The sequence below is a fragment of the Leptodactylus fuscus genome, unplaced genomic scaffold, assembly GCF_031893055.1.
Source record: "Leptodactylus fuscus isolate aLepFus1 unplaced genomic scaffold, aLepFus1.hap2 HAP2_SCAFFOLD_187, whole genome shotgun sequence".
Taxonomy (NCBI): Eukaryota; Metazoa; Chordata; class Amphibia; order Anura; family Leptodactylidae; genus Leptodactylus; species Leptodactylus fuscus.
This window is the reverse complement of record NW_027440210.1, coordinates 106887-129991: the sequence shown is the minus strand read 5'-3', so window position 1 is coordinate 129991 and position 23105 is coordinate 106887. Positions and strand designations below refer to the sequence as shown.

General features: G+C 51.0%; 1 protein-coding gene across 1 annotated transcript in view; it reads right to left on the bottom strand.

Annotated features, from left to right (window-relative positions):
• LOC142187317 (interleukin-12 subunit beta-like) overlaps positions 1–23105 on the bottom strand; it is a 61943-nt gene that overhangs the window by 11543 nt on the left and 27295 nt on the right. The gene's annotated exons all lie outside the window — the stretch shown is intronic.

The following is a 23105-nucleotide window of genomic DNA, read 5'->3' as shown; positions in this document are numbered from 1 at the left end:
ACGGGCCCAGTCTCATAGTATCAGGGCCAGTCTCATAGTATCGGGGTCAGTCTCATAGTACGGGCCCAGTCTCATAGTATCGGGGCCAGTCTCATAGTATTAGGACTAGTCTCATAGTATTAGGGCCAGTCTCATAGTATCGGGGTCAGTCTCATAGTACGGGGCCAGTCTCATAGTATCGGGGTCAGTCTCATAGTATCAGGGCCAGTCTCATAGTATTAGGACTAGTCTCATAGTATTAGGGCCAGTCTCATAGTATCGGGGTCAGTCTCATAGTACGGGGCCAGTCTCATAGTATCGGGGTCAGTCTCATAGTATCGGGGTCAGTCTTATAGTATTGGGCCCAGTCTCATAGGATCGGGGCCAGTCTCATAGTATCGGGGCCAGTCTCATAGGATCGGGGCCAGTCTCATAGGATCGGGGCCAGTCTCATAGGATCGGGGCCAGTCTCATAGTATCGGGGCCAGTCTCATAGTATCGGGGCCAGTCTCATAGTATCGGGGCCAGTCTCATAGTATCGGGGCCAGTCTCATAGTATCGGGGTCAGTCTCATAGTATCAGGGCCAGTCTCATAGTATCAGGGCCAGTCTCATAGTATCGGGGCCAGTCTCATAGGATCGGGGCCAGTCTCATAGGATCAGGGCCAGTCTCATAGTATTAGGACCAGTCTCATAGTATCAGGGCCAGTCTCATAGTATCGGGGTCAGTCTCATAGTATCGGGGTCAGTCTCATAGTACGGGGCCAGTCTCATAGTATCGGGGTCAGTCTCATAGTATCGGGGCCAGTCTCATAGTATCGGGGTCAGTCTCATAGTATCGGGGCCAGTCTCATAGGATCGGGGCCAGTCTCATAGCATTAGGACCAGTCTCATAGTATCAGGGCCAGTCTCATAGTATCGGGGTCAGTCTCATAGTATCGGGGTCAGTCTCATAGTACGGGGCCAGTCTCATAGTATCGGGGTCAGTCTTATAGTATCGGGGCCAGTCTCATAGTATCGGGGCCAGTCTCATAGGATCGGGGCCAGTCTCATAGTATTGGGGTCAGTCTCATAGGATCGGGGTCAGTCTCATAGTATTGGGGTCAGTCTCATAGGATCGGGGCCAGTCTCATAGTATTAGGACTAGTCTCATAGTATCGGGGCCAGTCTCATAGTATTAGGACTAGTCTCATAGTATCGGGGCCAGTCTCATAGTATCGGGGTCAGTCTCATAGTATCGGGTCAGTCTCATAGTATCGGGGCCAGTCTCATAGTATCGGGGTCAGTCTCATAGTATCGGGGTCAGTCTCATAGTATTGGGGTCAGTCTCATAGGATCGGGGCCAGTCTCATAGTATTAGGACTAGTCTCATAGTATCGGGGCCAGTCTCATAGTATCGGGGCCAGTCTCATAGTATCGGGGCCAGTCTCATAGTATTGGGGTCAGTCTCATAGTATCGGGGTCAGTCTCATAGTATCGGGGCCAGTCTCATAGTATCGGGGCCAGTCTCATAGTATTGGGGTCAGTCTCATAGTATTAGGGCCAGTCTCATAGTATTGGGGTCAGTCTCATAGTATCAGGGCCAGTCTCATAGTATCGGGGCCAGTCTCATAGTATTGGGGTCAGTCTCATAGGATCGGGGTCAGTCTCATAGTATTGGGGTCAGTCTCATAGGATCGGGGCCAGTCTCATAGTATCGGGGCCAGTCTCATAGTATCGGGGCCAGTCTCATAGTATTGGGGTCAGTCTCATAGTATCGGGGTCAGTCTCATAGTATCGGGGCCAGTCTCATAGTATTGGGGTCAGTCTCATAGTATTAGGACTAGTCTCATAGTATCGGGGCCAGTCTCATAGTATTAGGGCCAGTCTCATAGTATTGGGGTCAGTCTCATAGTATCAGGGCCAGTCTCATAGTATCGGGGCCAGTCTCATAGTATTGGGGTCAGTCTCATAGGATCGGGGTCAGTCTCATAGTATTGGGGTCAGTCTCATAGGATCGGGGCCAGTCTCATAGTATCGGGGCCAGTCTCATAGTATCGGGGTCAGTCTCATAGTATTAGGACTAGTCTCATAGTATCGGGGTCAGTCTCATAGTATCGGGGCCAGTCTCATAGTATTAGGACTAGTCTCATAGTATCGGGGCCAGTCTCATAGTATTAGGACTAGTCTCATAGTATCGGGGCCAGTCTCATAGTATCGGGGCCAGTCTCATAGTATCGGGGTCAGTCTCATAGTATCGGGGCCAGTCTCATAGGATCGGGGCCAGTCTCATAGTATCGGGGCCAGTCTCATAGTATCGGGGCCAGTCTCATAGTATCGGGTCAGTCTCATAGTATCGGGGCCAGTCTCATAGTATCGGGGCCAGTCTCATAGTATCGGGGCCAGTCTCATAGGATCGGGGCCAGTCTCATAGTATTAGGACCAGTCTCATAGTATCAGGGCCAGTCTCATAGTATCGGGGTCAGTCTCATAGTATCGGGGTCAGTCTCATAGTATCGGGGCCAGTCTCATAGTATCGGGGCCAGTCTCATAGTATCGGGGCCAGTCTCATAGTATCGGGGTCAGTCTCATAGGATCGGGGCCAGTCTCATAGTATCGGGGCCAGTCTCATAGTATCGGGGTCAGTCTTATAGTATCGGGGCCAGTCTCATAGTACGGGGCCAGTCTCATAGTATCGGGGCCAGTCTCATAGTATTAGGACTAGTCTCATAGTATTAGGGCCAGTCTCATAGTATCGGGGCCAGTCTCATAGTATCGGGGCCAGTCTCATAGTATCGGGGCAGTCTCATAGTATCGGGGTCAGTCTCATAGTATCGGGGCCAGTCTCATAGTATCGGGGTCAGTCTCATAGTATCGGGGTCAGTCTCATAGTATTAGGGCCAGTCTCATAGTATCAGGGCCAGTCTCATAGTATCGGGGCCAGTCTCATAGTATTAGGGCCAGTCTCATAGTATCGGGGCCAGTCTCATAGTATCGGGGCCAGTCTCATAGTATTAGGGCCAGTCTCATAGTATTAGGACTAGTCTCATAGTATTAGGGCCAGTCTCATAGTATTAGGGCCAGTCTCATAGTATTAGGACCAGTCTCATAGTATCGGGGCCAGTCTCATAGTATTGGGGTCAGTCTCATAGTATCGGGGCCAGTCTCATAGTATCAGGGCCAGTCTCATAGTATCGGGGTCAGTCTCATAGTATCGGGGCCAGTCTCATAGTATTAGGGCCAGTCTTATAGTATCGGGGCCAGTCTCATAGTATCGGGGTCAGTCTCATAGTATTAGGGCCAGTCTCATAGTATTAGGGCCAGTCTCATAGTATTAGGGCCAGTCTCATAGTATTAGGACTAGTCTCATAGTATCGGGGCCAGTCTCATAGTATCGGGGTCAGTCTTATAGTATCGGGGTCAGTCTCATAGTATCGGGGCCAGTCTCATAGTATTAGGACCAGTCTCATAGTATTAGGGCTAGTCTCATAGTATCGGGGTCAGTCTCATAGTATCGGGGCCAGTCTCATAGTATCGGGGCCAGTCTCATAGTATCGGGTCAGTCTCATAGTATCGGGGCCAGTCTCATAGTATCGGGGTCAGTCTCATAGTATTAGGGCCAGTCTCATAGTATCAGGGCCAGTCTCATAGTATCGGGGTCAGTCTCATAGTATCGGGGTCAGTCTCATAGTACGGGCCCAGTCTCATAGTATCAGGGCCAGTCTCATAGTATCGGGGTCAGTCTCATAGTACGGGCCCAGTCTCATAGTATCGGGGCCAGTCTTATAGTATCGGGGTCAGTCTCATAGTATCGGGGCCAGTCTCATAGTATCAGGGCCAGTCTCATAGTATCGGGGTCAGTCTCATAGTATCGGGGCCAGTCTCATAGTATTAGGGCCAGTCTCATAGTATCGGGGTCAGTCTCATAGTACGGGGCCAGTCTCATAGTATCAGGGCCAGTCTCATAGTATCGGGGTCAGTCTCATAGTATCGGGGTCAGTCTCATAGTATCGGGGTCAGTCTCATAGTATCAGGGCCAGTCTCATAGTATCGGGGCCAGTCTCATAGTATTAGGGCCAGTCTCATAGTATCGGGGTCAGTCTCATAGTACGGGGCCAGTCTCATAGTATCAGGGCCAGTCTCATAGTATCGGGGTCAGTCTCATAGTATCGGGGTCAGTCTCATAGTATCGGGGCCAGTCTCATAGTATCAGGGCCAGTCTCATAGTATCGGGGTCAGTCTCATAGTATCGGGGTCAGTCTCATAGTATCGGGGCCAGTCTCATAGGATCGGGGCCAGTCTCATAGTATCGGGGCCAGTCTCATAGTATTAGGACTAGTCTCATAGTATCGGGGCCAGTCTCATAGTATCGGGGCCAGTCTCATAGTATCGGGGTCAGTCTCATAGTATCGGGTCAGTCTCATAGTATCGGGGCCAGTCTCATAGTATCGGGGTCAGTCTCATAGTATCGGGGTCAGTCTCATAGTATTGGGGTCAGTCTCATAGGATCGGGGCCAGTCTCATAGGATCGGGGCCAGTTTCATAGTATCGGGGTCAGTCTTATAGTATTGGGCCCAGTCTCATAGGATCGGGGCCAGTCTCATAGTATCGGGGCCAGTCTCATAGTATCGGGGCCAGTCTCATAGTATCGGGGTCAGTCTCATAGTATCGGGGCCAGTCTCATAGTATTAGGACTAGTCTCATAGTATCGGGGCCAGTCTCATAGTATCGGGGCCAGTCTCATAGTATCGGGGCCAGTCTCATAGTATCGGGGTCAGTCTCATAGTATCGGGGTCAGTCTCATAGGATCGGGGCCAGTCTCATAGTATCGGGGTCAGTCTCATAGTATCGGGGTCAGTCTCATAGTATCGGGTCAGTCTCATAGTATCGGGGCCAGTCTCATAGTATCGGGGCCAGTCTCATAGTATCGGGGTCAGTCTCATAGGATCGGGGCCAGTCTCATAGTATCGGGGTCAGTCTCATAGTATCGGGGTCAGTCTCATAGTATCGGGGTCAGTCTCATAGTATCGGGGTCAGTCTCATAGTATCGGGGTCAGTCTCATAGTATTGGGGTCAGTCTCATAGGATCGGGGCCAGTCTCATAGTATCGGGGCCAGTCTCATAGTATTAGGACTAGTCTCATAGTATCGGGGCCAGTCTCATAGTATCGGGGTCAGTCTCATAGTATCGGGGCCAGTCTCATAGTATTGGGGTCAGTCTCATAGGATCGGGGTCAGTCTCATAGTATTGGGGTCAGTCTCATAGGATCGGGGCCAGTCTCATAGTATCGGGGCCAGTCTCATAGTATCGGGGTCAGTCTCATAGTATTAGGACTAGTCTCATAGTATCGGGGCCAGTCTCATAGTATCGGGGCCAGTCTCATAGTATCGGGGTCAGTCTCATAGTATCGGGGTCAGTCTCATAGTATCGGGGTCAGTCTCATAGTATCGGGCCAGTCTCATAGTATCGGGGCCAGTCTCATAGTATCGGGGCCAGTCTCATAGTATCGGGGTCAGTCTCATAGTATCGGGGCCAGTCTCATAGGATCGGGGCCAGTCTCATAGTATCGGGGCCAGTCTCATAGTATTAGGACCAGTCTCATAGTATCAGGGCCAGTCTCATAGTATCGGGGTCAGTCTCATAGTATCGGGGTCAGTCTCATAGTACGGGGCCAGTCTCATAGTATCGGGGTCAGTCTTATAGTATCGGGGCCAGTCTCATAGTACGGGGCCAGTCTCATAGTATCGGGGCCAGTCTCATAGTATTAGGACTAGTCTCATAGTATTAGGGCCAGTCTCATAGTATCGGGGCCAGTCTCATAGTATCGGGGCCAGTCTCATAGTATCGGGGTCAGTCTCATAGTATCGGGGCCAGTCTCATAGTATCGGGGTCAGTCTCATAGTATCGGGGTCAGTCTCATAGTATTAGGGCCAGTCTCATAGTATCAGGGCCAGTCTCATAGTATCGGGGCCAGTCTCATAGTATTAGGGCCAGTCTCATAGTATCGGGGCCAGTCTCATAGTATCGGGGTCAGTCTCATAGTATCAGGGCCAGTCTCATAGTATCGGGGCCAGTCTCATAGTATCGGGGCCAGTCTCATAGTATTAGGGCCAGTCTCATAGTATTAGGACTAGTCTCATAGTATTAGGGCCAGTCTCATAGTATTAGGGCCAGTCTCATAGTATCAGGGCCAGTCTCATAGTATCGGGGTCAGTCTCATAGTATTAGGACCAGTCTCATAGTATCGGGGCCAGTCTCATAGTATCGGGGTCAGTCTCATAGTATCGGGGCCAGTCTCATAGTATCAGGGCCAGTCTCATAGTATCGGGGTCAGTCTCATAGTATCGGGGCCAGTCTCATAGTATTAGGACCAGTCTCATAGTATCGGGGCCAGTCTCATAGTATCGGGGTCAGTCTCATAGTATCGGTGCCAGTCTCATAGTATCAGGGCCAGTCTCATAGTATCGGGGCCAGTCTCATAGTATCGGGGCCAGTCTCATAGTATTAGGGCCAGTCTCATAGTATTAGGACTAGTCTCATAGTATTAGGGCCAGTCTCATAGTATTAGGGCCAGTCTCATAGTATCAGGGCCAGTCTCATAGTATCGGGGTCAGTCTCATAGTATTAGGACCAGTCTCATAGTATCGGGGCCAGTCTCATAGTATCGGGGTCAGTCTCATAGTATCGGGGCCAGTCTCATAGTATCAGGGCCAGTCTCATAGTATCGGGGTCAGTCTCATAGTATCGGGGCCAGTCTCATAGTATTAGGACCAGTCTCATAGTATTAGGGCTAGTCTCATAGTATCGGGGCCAGTCTCATAGTAACGGGGCCAGTCTCATAGTACGGGCCCAGTCTCATAGTATCGGGGTCAGTCTCATAGTATCGGGGCCAGTCTCATAGTATCGGGTCAGTCTCATAGTATCGGGGCCAGTCTCATAGTATCGGGGCCAGTCTCATAGTATCGGGCCCAGTCTCATAGTATCAGGGCCAGTCTCATAGTATCGGGGTCAGTCTCATAGTATCGGGGCCAGTCTCATAGTATTGGGGCCAGTCTCATAGTATCGGGCCCAGTCTCATAGTATCAGGGCCAGTCTCATAGTATCGGGGTCAGTCTCATAGTATCGGGGCCAGTCTCATAGGATCGGGGCCAGTCTCATAGTATCAGGGCCAGTCTCATAGTATCGGAGCCAGTCTCATAGTATTAGGGCCAGTCTCATAGGATCGGGGCCAGTCTCATAGTATCGGGGCCAGTCTCATAGTATTAGGACTAGTCTCATAGTATCGGGGCCAGTCTCATAGTATCGGGGTCAGTCTCATAGTATCGGGGCCAGTCTCATAGTATTGGGGTCAGTCTCATAGGATCGGGGTCAGTCTCATGGTATTGGGGTCAGTCTCATAGGATCGGGGCCAGTCTCATAGTATCAGGGCCAGTCTCATAGTATCGGGGTCAGTCTCATAGTATCAGGGCCAGTCTCATAGTATCGGGGTCAGTCTCATAGTATCGGGGTCAGTCTCATAGTATTGGGGCCAGTCTCATAGTATCGGGGTCAGTCTCATAGTATTAGGACTAGTCTCATAGTATCGGGGTCAGTCTCATAGTATCGGGGCCAGTCTCATAGTATTAGGACTAGTCTCATAGTATCGGGGCCAGTCTCATAGTATCGGGGCCAGTCTCATAGTATCGGGGTCAGTCTCATAGTATCGGGGTCAGTCTCATAGTATCGGGGTCAGTCTCATAGTATCGGGTCAGTCTCATAGTATCGGGGCCAGTCTCATAGTATCGGGGCCAGTCTCATAGTATCGGGGCCAGTCTCATAGTATCGGGGCCAGTCTCATAGTATCGGGGTCAGTCTCATAGTATCAGGGCCAGTCTCATAGTATCGGGGACAGTCTCATAGTATCAGGGCCAGTCTCATAGTATCGGGGTCAGTCTCATAGTATCAGGGCCAGTCTCATAGTATCGGGGTCAGTATCATAGTATCGGGGTCAGTCTCATAGTATTGGGGTCAGTCTCATAGGATCGGGGCCAGTCTCATAGTATCGGGGCCAGTCTCATAGGATCGGGGCCAGTTTCATAGTATCGGGGTCAGTCTTATAGTATTGGGCCCAGTCTCATAGGATCGGGGCCAGTCTCATAGTATCGGGACCAGTCTCATAGTATCGGGGCCAGTCTCATAGTATTAGGACCAGTCTCATAGTATCAGGGCCAGTCTCATAGTATCGGGGCCAGTCTCATAGTATCGGGGTCAGTCTCATAGTATTAGGACTAGTCTCATAGTATCGGGGCCAGTCTCATAGTATTAGGACTAGTCTCATAGTATCGGGGCCAGTCTCATAGTATCGGGGCCAGTCTCATAGTATCGGGGTCAGTCTCATAGTATCGGGGTCAGTCTCATAGGATCGGGGCCAGTCTCATAGTATCGGGGCCAGTCTCATAGGATCGGGGCCAGTCTCATAGTATTAGGACCAGTCTCATAGTATCGGGGCCAGTCTCATAGTATCGGGGTCAGTCTCATAGTATCGGGGTCAGTCTCATAGTACGGGGCCAGTCTCATAGTATCGGGGTCAGTCTTATAGTATCGGGGCCAGTCTCATAGTATCGGGGCCAGTCTCATAGTATCGGGGCCAGTCTCATAGTATTAGGACTAGTCTCATAGTATTAGGGCCAGTCTCATAGTATCGGGGCCAGTCTCATAGTATCGGGGCCAGTCTCATAGTATCGGGGCCAGTCTCATAGTATCGGGGTCAGTCTCATAGTATCGGGGCCAGTCTCATAGTATCGGGGTCAGTCTCATAGTATCGGGGTCAGTCTCATAGTATTAGGGCCAGTCTCATAGTATCAGGGCCAGTCTCATAGTATCGGGGCCAGTCTCATAGTATTAGGGCCAGTCTCATAGTATCGGGGCCAGTCTCATAGTATCGGGGCCAGTCTCATAGTATTAGGGCCAGTCTCATAGTATTAGGACTAGTCTCATAGTATTAGGGCCAGTCTCATAGTATTAGGGCCAGTCTCATAGTATTAGGACCAGTCTCATAGTATCGGGGCCAGTCTCATAGTATCGGGGTCAGTCTCATAGTATCGGGGCCAGTCTCATAGTATCAGGGCCAGTCTCATAGTATCGGGGTCAGTCTCATAGTATCGGGGCCAGTCTCATAGTATTAGGGCCAGTCTCATAGTATTAGGACCAGTCTCATAGTATCAGGGCCAGTCTCATAGTATCGGGGTCAGTCTCATAGTATTAGGGCCAGTCTCATAGTATCGGGGCCAGTCTCATAGTATTAGGACCAGTCTCATAGTATTAGGGCTAGTCTCATAGTATCGGGGTCAGTCTCATAGTATCGGGGCCAGTCTCATAGTATCGGGTCAGTCTCATAGTATCGGGGCCAGTCTCATAGTATCGGGGTCAGTCTCATAGTATCAGGGCCAGTCTCATAGTATCGGGGTCAGTCTCATAGTATCGGGGTCAGTCTCATAGTACGGGCCCAGTCTCATAGTATCAGGGCCAGTCTCATAGTATCGGGGTCAGTCTCATAGTACGGGCCCAGTCTCATAGTATCGGGGCCAGTCTCATAGTATTAGGACTAGTCTCATAGTATTAGGGCCAGTCTCATAGTATCGGGGTCAGTCTCATAGTATCAGGGCCAGTCTCATAGTATCGGGGTCAGTCTCATAGTACGGGCCCAGTCTCATAGTATCGGGGCCAGTCTCATAGTATTAGGACTAGTCTCATAGTATTAGGGCCAGTCTCATAGTATCGGGGCCAGTCTCATAGTATCGGGGTCAGTCTCATAGTATCGGGGTCAGTCTTATAGTATTGGGCCCAGTCTCATAGGATCGGGGCCAGTCTCATAGTATCGGGGCCAGTCTCATAGGATCGGGGCCAGTCTCATAGGATCGGGGCCAGTCTCATAGGATCGGGGCCAGTCTCATAGTATCGGGGCCAGTCTCATAGTATCGGGGCCAGTCTCATAGTATCGGGGCCAGTCTCATAGTATCGGGGCCAGTCTCATAGTATCGGGGTCAGTCTCATAGTATCAGGGCCAGTCTCATAGTATCAGGGCCAGTCTCATAGTATCAGGGCCAGTCTCATAGTATCGGGGCCAGTCTCATAGGATCGGGGCCAGTCTCATAGGATCAGGGCCAGTCTCATAGTATTAGGACCAGTCTCATAGTATCAGGGCCAGTCTCATAGTATCGGGGCCAGTCTCATAGTATCGGGGTCAGTCTCATAGTATCGGGGTCAGTCTCATAGTACGGGGCCAGTCTCATAGTATCGGGGTCAGTCTCATAGTATCGGGGCCAGTCTCATAGGATCGGGGCCAGTCTCATAGCATTAGGACCAGTCTCATAGTATCAGGGCCAGTCTCATAGTATCGGGGTCAGTCTCATAGTATCGGGGTCAGTCTCATAGTACGGGGCCAGTCTCATAGTATCGGGGTCAGTCTTATAGTATCGGGGCCAGTCTCATAGTATCGGGGCCAGTCTCATAGGATCGGGGCCAGTCTCATAATATTGGGGTCAGTCTCATAGGATCGGGGTCAGTCTCATAGTATTGGGGTCAGTCTCATAGGATCGGGGCCAGTCTCATAGTATTAGGACTAGTCTCATAGTATCGGGGCCAGTCTCATAGTATTAGGACTAGTCTCATAGTATCGGGGTCAGTCTCATAGTATCAGGGCCAGTCTCATAGTATCGGGGCCAGTCTCATAGTATCGGGGTCAGTCTCATAGTATCGGGGTCAGTCTCATAGTATTGGGGTCAGTCTCATAGGATCGGGGCCAGTCTCATAGTATTAGGACTAGTCTCATAGTATCGGGGCCAGTCTCATAGTATCGGGGCCAGTCTCATAGTATCGGGGCCAGTCTCATAGTATTGGGGTCAGTCTCATAGTATCGGGGTCAGTCTCATAGTATCGGGGCCAGTCTCATAGTATCGGGGCCAGTCTCATAGTATTGGGGTCAGTCTCATAGTATTAGGACTAGTCTCATAGTATCGGGGCCAGTCTCATAGTATTAGGGCCAGTCTCATAGTATTGGGGTCAGTCTCATAGTATCAGGGCCAGTCTCATAGTATCGGGGCCAGTCTCATAGTATTGGGGTCAGTCTCATAGGATCGGGGTCAGTCTCATAGTATTGGGGTCAGTCTCATAGGATCGGGGCCAGTCTCATAGTATCGGGGCCAGTCTCATAGTATCGGGGCCAGTCTCATAGTATCGGGGCCAGTCTCATAGTATTGGGGTCAGTCTCATAGTATCGGGGCCAGTCTCATAGTATTGGGGTCAGTCTCATAGTATTAGGACTAGTCTCATAGTATCGGGGCCAGTCTCATAGTATTGGGGTCAGTCTCATAGGATCGGGGCCAGTCTCATAGTATTAGGGCCAGTCTCATAGTATTGGGGTCAGTCTCATAGTATCAGGGCCAGTCTCATAGTATCGGGGCCAGTCTCATAGTATTGGGGTCAGTCTCATAGGATCGGGGTCAGTCTCATAGTATTGGGGTCAGTCTCATAGGATCGGGGCCAGTCTCATAGTATCGGGGCCAGTCTCATAGTATCGGGGTCAGTCTCATAGTATTAGGACTAGTCTCATAGTATCGGGGTCAGTCTCATAGTATCGGGGCCAGTCTCATAGTATTAGGACTAGTCTCATAGTATCGGGGCCAGTCTCATAGTATCGGGGCCAGTCTCATAGTATCGGGGTCAGTCTCATAGTATCGGGGCCAGTCTCATAGGATCGGGGCCAGTCTCATAGTATCGGGGCCAGTCTCATAGTATCGGGGCCAGTCTCATAGTATCGGGTCAGTCTCATAGTATCGGGGCCAGTCTCATAGTATCGGGGCCAGTCTCATAGTATCGGGGCCAGTCTCATAGTATCGGGGCCAGTCTCATAGTATTAGGACCAGTCTCATAGTATCAGGGCCAGTCTCATAGTATCGGGGTCAGTCTCATAGTATCGGGGTCAGTCTCATAGTATCGGGGCCAGTCTCATAGTATCGGGGCCAGTCTCATAGTATCGGGGCCAGTCTCATAGTATCGGGGTCAGTCTCATAGGATCGGGGCCAGTCTCATAGTATCGGGGCCAGTCTCATAGTATCGGGGTCAGTCTTATAGTATCGGGGCCAGTCTCATAGTACGGGGCCAGTCTCATAGTACGGGGCCAGTCTCATAGTATCGGGGCCAGTCTCATAGTATTAGGACTAGTCTCATAGTATTAGGGCCAGTCTCATAGTATCGGGGCCAGTCTCATAGTATCGGGGCCAGTCTCATAGTATCGGGGCAGTCTCATAGTATCGGGGTCAGTCTCATAGTATCGGGGCCAGTCTCATAGTATCGGGGTCAGTCTCATAGTATCGGGGTCAGTCTCATAGTATTAGGGCCAGTCTCATAGTATCAGGGCCAGTCTCATAGTATCGGGGCCAGTCTCATAGTATTAGGGCCAGTCTCATAGTATCGGGGCCAGTCTCATAGTATCGGGGCCAGTCTCATAGTATTAGGGCCAGTCTCATAGTATTAGGACTAGTCTCATAGTATTAGGGCCAGTCTCATAGTATTAGGGCCAGTCTCATAGTATTAGGACCAGTCTCATAGTATCGGGGCCAGTCTCATAGTATTGGGGTCAGTCTCATAGTATCGGGGCCAGTCTCATAGTATCAGGGCCAGTCTCATAGTATCGGGGTCAGTCTCATAGTATCGGGGCCAGTCTCATAGTATTAGGGCCAGTCTTATAGTATCGGGGCCAGTCTCATAGTATCGGGGTCAGTCTCATAGTATTAGGGCCAGTCTCATAGTATTAGGGCCAGTCTCATAGTATTAGGGCCAGTCTCATAGTATTAGGACTAGTCTCATAGTATCGGGGCCAGTCTCATAGTATCGGGGTCAGTCTTATAGTATCGGGGTCAGTCTCATAGTATCGGGGCCAGTCTCATAGTATTAGGACCAGTCTCATAGTATTAGGGCTAGTCTCATAGTATCGGGGTCAGTCTCATAGTATCGGGGCCAGTCTCATAGTATCGGGGCCAGTCTCATAGTATCGGGTCAGTCTCATAGTATCGGGGCCAGTCTCATAGTATCGGGGTCAGTCTCATAGTATTAGGGCCAGTCTCATAGTATCAGGGCCAGTCTCATAGTATCGGGGTCAGTCTCATAGTATCGGGGTCAGTCTCATAGTACGGGCCCAGTCTCATAGTATCAGGGCCAGTCTCATAGTATCGGGGTCAGTCTCATAGTACGGGCCCAGTCTCATAGTATCGGGGCCAGTCTTATAGTATCGGGGTCAGTCTCATAGTATCGGGGCCAGTCTCATAGTATCAGGGCCAGTCTCATAGTATCGGGGTCAGTCTCATAGTATCGGGGCCAGTCTCATAGTATTAGGGCCAGTCTCATAGTATCGGGGTCAGTCTCATAGTACGGGGCCAGTCTCATAGTATCAGGGCCAGTCTCATAGTATCGGGGTCAGTCTCATAGTATCGGGGTCAGTCTCATAGTATCGGGGTCAGTCTCATAGGATCGGGGCCAGTCTCATAGGATCGGGGCCAGTCTCATAGTATCGGGGCCAGTCTCATAGTATCGGGGTCAGTCTCATAGTATCGGGGCCAGTCTCATAGGATCGGGGCCAGTCTCATAGTATTAGGACCAGTCTCATAGTATCAGGGCCAGTCTCATAGTATCGGGGTCAGTCTCATAGTATCAGGGCCAGTCTCATAGGATCGGGGCCAGTCTCATAGTATTAGGACCAGTCTCATAGTATCAGGGCCAGTCTCATAGTATCGGGGCCAGTCTCATAGTACCGGGGTCAGTCTCATAGTATTGGGGTCAGTCTCATAGTATCGGGGTCAGTCTCATAGTATCGGGGTCAGTCTCATAGTATCGGGGCCAGTCTCATAGTATCAGGGCCAGTCTCATAGTATCGGGGTCAGTCTCATAGTATCGGGGTCAGTCTCATAGTACGGGGCCAGTCTCATAGTATCGGGGTCAGTCTCATAGTATCGGGGTCAGTCTCATAGTATCGGGGCCAGTCTCATAGTATCGGGGCCAGTCTCATAGTATCGGGGTCAGTCTCATAGTATCGGGGCCAGTCTCATAGTATCGGGGCCAGTCTCATAGTATTAGGGCCAGTCTCATAGTATCGGGGCCAGTCTCATAGTATCGGGGTCAGTCTCATAGTATCGGGGTCAGTCTCATAGTATCAGGGCCAGTCTCATAGTATCGGGGCCAGTCTCATAGTATCGGGGCCAGTCTCATAGTATCGGGGCCAGTCTCATAGTATCGGGGCCAGTCTCATAGTATCGGGGCCAGTCTCATAGTATCGGGGTCAGTCTCATAGTATTAGGGCCAGTCTCATAGTATCAGGGCCAGTCTCATAGTATCGGGGTCAGTCTCATAGTATCGGGGTCAGTCTCATAGTACGGGCCCAGTCTCATAGTATCGGGGCCAGTCTCATAGTATCGGGGCCAGTCTCATAGTATCGGGGCCAGTCTCATAGTATCGGGGCCAGTCTCATAGTATCGGGGCCAGTCTCATAGTATCGGGGCCAGTCTCATAGTATCGGGGCCAGTCTCATAGTATCGGGGCCAGTCTCATAGTATCAGGGTCAGTCTCATAGTATCAGGGCCAGTCTCATAGTATCAGGGCCAGTCTCATAGTATCGGGGTCAGTCTCATAGTATCGGGGTCAGTCTCATAGTACGGGCCCAGTCTCATAGTATCGGGGCCAGTCTCATAGTATCGGGGCCAGTCTCATAGTATCGGGGCCAGTCTCATAGTATCGGGGTCAGTCTCATAGTATCGGGGTCAGTCTCATAGTATTGGGGTCAGTCTCATAGTATCGGGGTCAGTCTCATAGTATCGGGGCCAGTCTCATAGTATCGGGGCCAGTCTCATAGTATCAGGGCCAGTCTCATAGTATCGGGGCCAGTCTCATAGTATCGGGGCCAGTCTCATAGTATTAGGGCCAGTCTCATAGTATCGGGGCCAGTCTCATAGTATCGGGGTCAGTCTCATAGTATCGGGGCCAGTCTCATAGTATCGGGGTCAGTCTCATAGTATCGGGGCCAGTCTCATAGTATCGGGGCCAGTCTCATAGTATTAGGGCCAGTCTCATAGTATCGGGGCCAGTCTCATAGTATCGGGGCCAGTCTCATAGTATCAGGGCCAGTCTCATAGTATTAGGGCCAGTCTCATAGTATCGGGGTCAGTCTCATAGTATCAGGGCCAGTCTCATAGTATCGGGGCCAGTCTCATAGTATCGGGTCAGTCTCATAGTATCGGGGTCAGTCTCATAGTATTAGGGCCAGTCTCATAGTATCAGGGTCAGTCTCATAGTACGAGCCCAGTCTCATAGTATCGGGGCCAGTCTCATAGGATCGGGGCCAGTCTCATAGTATTAGGACCAGTCTCATAGTATCAGGGCCAGTCTCATAGTATCGGGGTCAGTCTCATAGTATCGGGGCCAGTCTCATAGTATCGGGGCCAGTCTCATAGTATCAGGGCCAGTCTCATAGTATCAGGGCCAGTCTCATAGTATCGGGGTCAGTCTCATAGTATCGGGGCCAGTCTCATAGTATCGGGGTCAGTCTCATAGTATCGGGGCCAGTCTCATAGTATCGGGGTCAGTCTCATAGTATCGGGGCTAGTCTCATACTATCGGGGCCAGTCTCATAGTATCAGGGCCAGTCTCATAGTATCGGGGCCAGTCTCATAGTATCGGGGCCAGTCTCATAGTATCGGGGCCAGTCTCATAGTATTAGGGCCAGTCTCATAGTATCGGGGCCAGTCTCATAGTATTAGGGCCAGTCTCATAGTATTAGGACTAGTCTCATAGTATCAGGGCCAGTCTCATAGTATCGGGGTCAGTCTCATAGTATCGGGGTCAGTCTCATAGTATCGGGGCCAGTCTCATAGTATTAGGACCAGTCTCATAGGATCGGGGCCAGTCTCATAGGATCGGGGCCAGTCTCATAGTATTAGGACCAGTCTCATAGTATCGGGGTCAGTCTCATAGTATCGGGGTCAGTCTCATAGTACGGGCCCAGTCTCATAGTATTAGGGCCAGTCTCATAGTATCGGGGTCAGTCTCATAGTATCGGGGTCAGTCTCATAGTATCGGGGTCAGTCTTATAGTATCGGGGCCAGTCTCATAGTATCGGGGTCAGTCTCATAGTATCGGGGTCAGTCTCATAGTATCGGGGTCAGTCTCATAGTACGGGCCCAGTCTCATAGTATTAGGGCCAGTCTCATAGTATCGGGGTCAGTCTCATAGTATCGGGGTCAGTCTCATAGTATCGGGGTCAGTCTTATAGTATCGGGGCCAGTCTCATAGTATCGGGGCCAGTCTCATAGTATTAGGGCCAGTCTCATAGTATCAGGGTCAGTCTCATAGTATCAGGGCCAGTCTCATAGTATCGGGGCCAGTCTCATAGTATCGGGGCCAGTCTCATAGTATCGGGGCCAGTCTCATAGTATCGGGGTCAGTCTCATAGTATCGGGGTCAGTCTCATAGTATCGGGGCCAGTCTCATAGTATCGGGGTCAGTCTCATAGTATCGGGGTCAGTCTCATAGTACGGGCCCAGTCTCATAGTATTAGGGCCAGTCTCATAGTATCGGGGTCAGTCTCATAGTATCGGGGTCAGTCTCATAGTATCGGGGTCAGTCTCATAGTACGGGCCCAGTCTCATAGTATTAGGGCCAGTCTCATAGGATCGGGGCCAGTCTCATAGTATCGGGGTCAGTCTCATAGTATCGGGGTCAGTCTCATAGGATCGGGGCCAGTCTCATAGTATTAGGGCCAGTCTCATAGTATCGGGGTCAGTCTCATAGTATCGGGGCCAGTCTCATAGTATTAGGGCCAGTCTCATAGTATCGGGGCCAGTCTCATAGTATCGGGGCCAGTCTCATAGTATCGGGGCCAGTCTCATAGTATCGGGGCCAGTCTCATAGTATCGGGGTCAGTCTCATAGTATCGGGGTCAGTCTCATAGTATCGGGGTCAGTCTCATAGGATCGGGGCCAGTCTCATAGGATCGGGGCCAGTCTCATAGTATCGGGGCCAGTCTCATAGTATCGGGGTCAGTCTCATAGTATCGGGGTCAGTCTCATAGGATCGGGGCCAGTCTCATAGGATCGGGGCCAGTCTCATAGTATCGGGACCAGTCTCATAGTATCGGGGCCAGTCTCATAGTATCGGGGTCAGTCTCATAGTATCGGGGCCAGTCTCATAGTATCGGGGTCAGTCTCATAGTATCGGGGTCAGTCTCATAGTATCGGGCCCAGTCTCATAGTATCAGGGCCAGTCTCATAGTATCGGGGTCAGTCTCATAGTATCGGGGCCAGTCTCATAGTATCAGGGCCAGTCTCATAGTATCGGGGTCAGTCTCATAGTATCGGGGCCAGTCTCATAGTATCAGGGCCAGTCTCATAGTATCGGGGTCAGTCTCATAGTATCGGGGTCAGTCTCATAGTATCGGGGTCAGTCTCATAGGATCGGGGCCAGTCTCATAGTATCGGGGCCAGTCTCATAGTATCGGGGCCAGTCTCATAGTATCGGGGCCAGTCTCATAGTATCGGGTCAGTCTCATAGTATCGGGGCCAGTCTCATAGTATTAGGACCAGTCTCATAATATCAGGGCCAGTCTCATAGTATCGGGGTCAGTCTCATAGTATCGGGGCCAGTCTCATAGGATCGGGGCCAGTCTCATAGTATCGGGGCCAGTCTCATAGTATCGGGGTCAGTCTCATAGTATCGGGGCCAGTCTCATAGTATCGGGTCAGTCTCATAGTATCGGAGCCAGTCTCATAGTATCAGGGCCAGTCTCATAGTATCGGGGCCAGTCTCATAGGATCGGGGCCAGTCTCATAGTATTAGGACCAGTCTCATAGTATCAGGGCCAGTCTCATAGTATCGGGGTCAGTCTCATAGTATCGGGGCCAGTCTCATAGTATCGGGGTCAGTCTCATAGTATCGGGGTCAGTCTCATAGTATCGGGCCCAGTCTCATAGTATCAGGGCCAGTCTCATAGTATCGGGGTCAGTCTCATAGTATCGGGGCCAGTCTCATAGTATCAGGGCCAGTCTCATAGTATCGGGCCCAGTCTCATAGTATCGGGGTCAGTCTCATAGTATTAGGGCCAGTCTCATAGTATCGGGGCCAGTCTTATAGTATCGGGGCCAGTCTCATAGTATTAGGGCCAGTCTCATAGTATCGGGGCCAGTCTCATAGTATCGGGCCCAGTCTCATAGTATCAGGGCCAGTCTCATAGTATCGGGGTCAGTCTCATAGTATCGGGGCCAGTCTCATAGTATCGGGGTCAGTCTCATAGTATCAGGGCCAGTCTCATAGTATCGGGGCCAGTCTCATAGTATCGGGTCAGTCTCATAGTATCGGGGTCAGTCTCATAGTATTAGGGCCAGTCTCATAGTATCAGGGTCAGTCTCATAGTACGAGCCCAGTCTCATAGTATCGGGGCCAGTCTCATAGGATCGGGGCCAGTCTCATAGTATTAGGACCAGTCTCATAGTATCGGGGCCAGTCTCATAGTATCGGGGTCAGTCTCATAGTATCGGGGCCAGTCTCATAGTATCGGGGCCAGTCTCATAGTATCAGGGCCAGTCTCATAGTATCAGGGCCAGTCTCATAGTATCGGGGTCAGTCTCATAGTATCGGGGCCAGTCTCATAGTATCGGGGTCAGTCTCATAGTATCGGGGCCAGTCTCATAGTATCGGGGTCAGTCTCATAGTATCGGGGCTAGTCTCATACTATCGGGGCCAGTCTCATAGTATCAGGGCCAGTCTCATAGTATCGGGGCCAGTCTCATAGTATCGGGGCCAGTCTCATAGTATCGGGGCCAGTCTCATAGTATTAGGGCCAGTCTCATAGTATCGGGGCCAGTCTCATAGTATTAGGGCCAGTCTCATAGTATTAGGACTAGTCTCATAGTATCAGGGCCAGTCTCATAGTATCGGGGTCAGTCTCATAGTATCGGGGTCAGTCTCATAGTATCGGGGCCAGTCTCATAGTATTAGGACCAGTCTCATAGGATCGGGGCCAGTCTCATAGGATCGGGGCCAGTCTCATAGTATTAGGACCAGTCTCATAGTATCGGGGTCAGTCTCATAGTATCGGGGTCAGTCTCATAGTACGGGCCCAGTCTCATAGTATTAGGGCCAGTCTCATAGTATCGGGGTCAGTCTCATAGTATCGGGGTCAGTCTCATAGTATCGGGGTCAGTCTTATAGTATCGGGGCCAGTCTCATAGTATCGGGGTCAGTCTCATAGTATCGGGGTCAGTCTCATAGTATCGGGGTCAGTCTCATAGTACGGGCCCAGTCTCATAGTATTAGGGCCAGTCTCATAGTATCGGGGTCAGTCTCATAGTATCGGGGTCAGTCTCATAGTATCGGGGTCAGTCTTATAGTATCGGGGCCAGTCTCATAGTATCGGGGCCAGTCTCATAGTATTAGGGCCAGTCTCATAGTATCAGGGTCAGTCTCATAGTATCAGGGCCAGTCTCATAGTATCGGGGCCAGTCTCATAGTATCGGGGCCAGTCTCATAGTATCGGGGCCAGTCTCATAGTATCGGGGTCAGTCTCATAGTATCGGGGTCAGTCTCATAGTATCGGGGCCAGTCTCATAGTATCGGGGTCAGTCTCATAGTATCGGGGTCAGTCTCATAGTACGGGCCCAGTCTCATAGTATTAGGGCCAGTCTCATAGTATCGGGGTCAGTCTCATAGTATCGGGGTCAGTCTCATAGTATCGGGGTCAGTCTCATAGTACGGGCCCAGTCTCATAGTATTAGGGCCAGTCTCATAGGATCGGGGCCAGTCTCATAGTATCGGGGTCAGTCTCATAGTATCGGGGTCAGTCTCATAGGATCGGGGCCAGTCTCATAGTATTAGGGCCAGTCTCATAGTATCGGGGTCAGTCTCATAGTATCGGGGCCAGTCTCATAGTATTAGGGCCAGTCTCATAGTATCGGGGTCAGTCTCATAGTATCGGGGCCAGTCTCATAGTATTAGGGCCAGTCTCATAGTATCGGGGCCAGTCTCATAGTATCGGGGCCAGTCTCATAGTATCGGGGCCAGTCTCATAGTATCGGGGCCAGTCTCATAGTATCGGGGTCAGTCTCATAGTATCGGGGTCAGTCTCATAGTATCGGGGTCAGTCTCATAGGATCGGGGCCAGTCTCATAGGATCGGGGCCAGTCTCATAGTATCGGGGCCAGTCTCATAGTATCGGGGTCAGTCTCATAGTATCGGGGCCAGTCTCATAGTATCGGGTCAGTCTCATAGTATCGGGGCCAGTCTCATAGTATTAGGACCAGTCTCATAGTATCAGGGCCAGTCTCATAGTATCGGGGTCAGTCTCATAGTATCGGGGCCAGTCTCATAGGATCGGGGCCAGTCTCATAGTATTAGGACCAGTCTCATAGTATCGGGGCCAGTCTCATAGTATCGGGGTCAGTCTCATAGTATCGGGGCCAGTCTCATAGTATCGGGGTCAGTCTCATAGTATCGGGGTCAGTCTCATAGTATCGGGCCCAGTCTCATAGTATCAGGGCCAGTCTCATAGTATCGGGGTCAGTCTCATAGTATCGGGGCCAGTCTCATAGTATCAGGGCCAGTCTCATAGTATCGGGGTCAGTCTCATAGTATCGGGGCCAGTCTCATAGTATCAGGGCCAGTCTCATAGTATCGGGGTCAGTCTCATAGTATCGGGGTCAGTCTCATAGTATCGGGGTCAGTCTCATAGGATCGGGGCCAGTCTCATAGGATCGGGGCCAGTCTCATAGTATCGGGGCCAGTCTCATAGTATCGGGGCCAGTCTCATAGTATCGGGGCCAGTCTCATAGTATCGGGTCAGTCTCATAGTATCGGGGCCAGTCTCATAGTATTAGGACCAGTCTCATAATATCAGGGCCAGTCTCATAGTATCGGGGTCAGTCTCATAGTATCGGGGCCAGTCTCATAGGATCGGGGCCAGTCTCATAGTATCGGGGCCAGTCTCATAGTATCGGGGTCAGTCTCATAGTATCGGGGCCAGTCTCATAGTATCGGGTCAGTCTCATAGTATCGGAGCCAGTCTCATAGTATTAGGACCAGTCTCATAGTATCAGGGCCAGTCTCATAGTATCGGGGCCAGTCTCATAGGATCGGGGCCAGTCTCATAGTATTAGGACCAGTCTCATAGTATCAGGGCCAGTCTCATAGTATCGGGGTCAGTCTCATAGTATCGGGGCCAGTCTCATAGTATCGGGGTCAGTCTCATAGTATCGGGGTCAGTCTCATAGTATCGGGCCCAGTCTCATAGTATCAGGGCCAGTCTCATAGTATCGGGGTCAGTCTCATAGTATCGGGGCCAGTCTCATAGTATCAGGGCCAGTCTCATAGTATCGGGCCCAGTCTCATAGTATCGGGGTCAGTCTCATAGTATTAGGGCCAGTCTCATAGTATCGGGGCCAGTCTTATAGTATCGGGGCCAGTCTCATAGTATTAGGGCCAGTCTCATAGTATCGGGGCCAGTCTCATAGTATCGGGCCCAGTCTCATAGTATCAGGGCCAGTCTCATAGTATCGGGGCCAGTCTCATAGGATCGGGGCCAGTCTCATAGTATTAGGACCAGTCTCATAGTATCAGGGCCAGTCTCATAGTATCGGGGTCAGTCTCATAGTATCGGGGCCAGTCTCATAGTATCGGGGCCAGTCTCATAGGATCGGGGCCAGTCTCATAGTATCGGGGCCAGTCTCATAGTATCGGGGTCAGTCTCATAGTATCGGGGCCAGTCTCATAGTATCGGGTCAGTCTCATAGTATCGGAGCCAGTCTCATAGTATTAGGACCAGTCTCATAGTATCAGGGCCAGTCTCATAGTATCGGGGCCAGTCTCATAGGATCGGGGCCAGTCTCATAGTATCGGGGCCAGTCTCATAGGATCGGGGCCAGTCTCATAGTATCGGGGCCAGTCTCATAGTATTAGGACCAGTCTCATAGTATCAGGGCCAGTCTCATAGTATCGGGGTCAGTCTCATAGTATCGGGGCCAGTCTCATAGTATCGGGGTCAGTCTCATAGTATCGGGGTCAGTCTCATAGTATCGGGCCCAGTCTCATAGTATCAGGGCCAGTCTCATAGTATCGGGGTCAGTCTCATAGTATCGGGGCCAGTCTCATAGTATCAGGGCCAGTCTCATAGTATCGGGCCCAGTCTCATAGTATCGGGGTCAGTCTCATAGTATTAGGGCCAGTCTCATAGTATCGGGGCCAGTCTTATAGTATCGGGGCCAGTCTCATAGTATTAGGGCCAGTCTCATAGTATCGGGGCCAGTCTTATAGTATCGGGGCCAGTCTCATAGTATTAGGACTAGTCTCATAGTATCAGGGCCAGTCTCATAGTATCGGGGCCAGTCTCATAGTATCGGGGCCAGTCTCATAGTATCGGAGCCAGTCTCATAGTATTAGGGCCAGTCTCATAGTATCGGGGTCAGTCTCATAGTATCGGGGCCAGTCTCATAGTATTAGGGCCAGTCTCATAGTATCGGGGCCAGTCTCATAGTATCGGGGCCAGTCTCATAGTATCGGGGCCAGTCTCATAGTATCGGGGTCAGTCTCATAGTATTAGGGCCAGTCTCATAGTATCGGGGCCAGTCTCATAGTATCGGGGTCAGTCTCATAGTATCGGGGCCAGTCTCATAGTATCGGGGCCAGTCTCATAGTATCGGGCCCAGTCTCATAGTATCGGGGTCAGTCTCATAGTATCGGGGCCAGTCTCATAGTATTAGGGCCAGTCTCATAGTATCGGGGCCAGTCTCATAGTATCAGGGCCAGTCTCATAGTATCGGGGCCAGTCTCATAGTATCGGGGTCAGTCTCATAGTATCGGGGTCAGTCTCATAGTATCGGGGTCAGTCTCATAGTATCAGGGCCAGTCTCATAGTATCGGGGCCAGTCTCATAGTGTCGGGGCCAGTCTCATAGTATCGGGGCCAGTCTCATAGTATCGGGGCCAGTCTCATAGTATCGGGGCCAGTCTCATAGTATCGGGGTCAGTCTCATAGTATCGGGGTCAGTCTCATAGTATTAGGACTAGTCTCATAGTATCGGGGCCAGTCTCATAGTATCGGGGCCAGTCTCATAGTATCGGGGCCAGTCTCATAGTATCG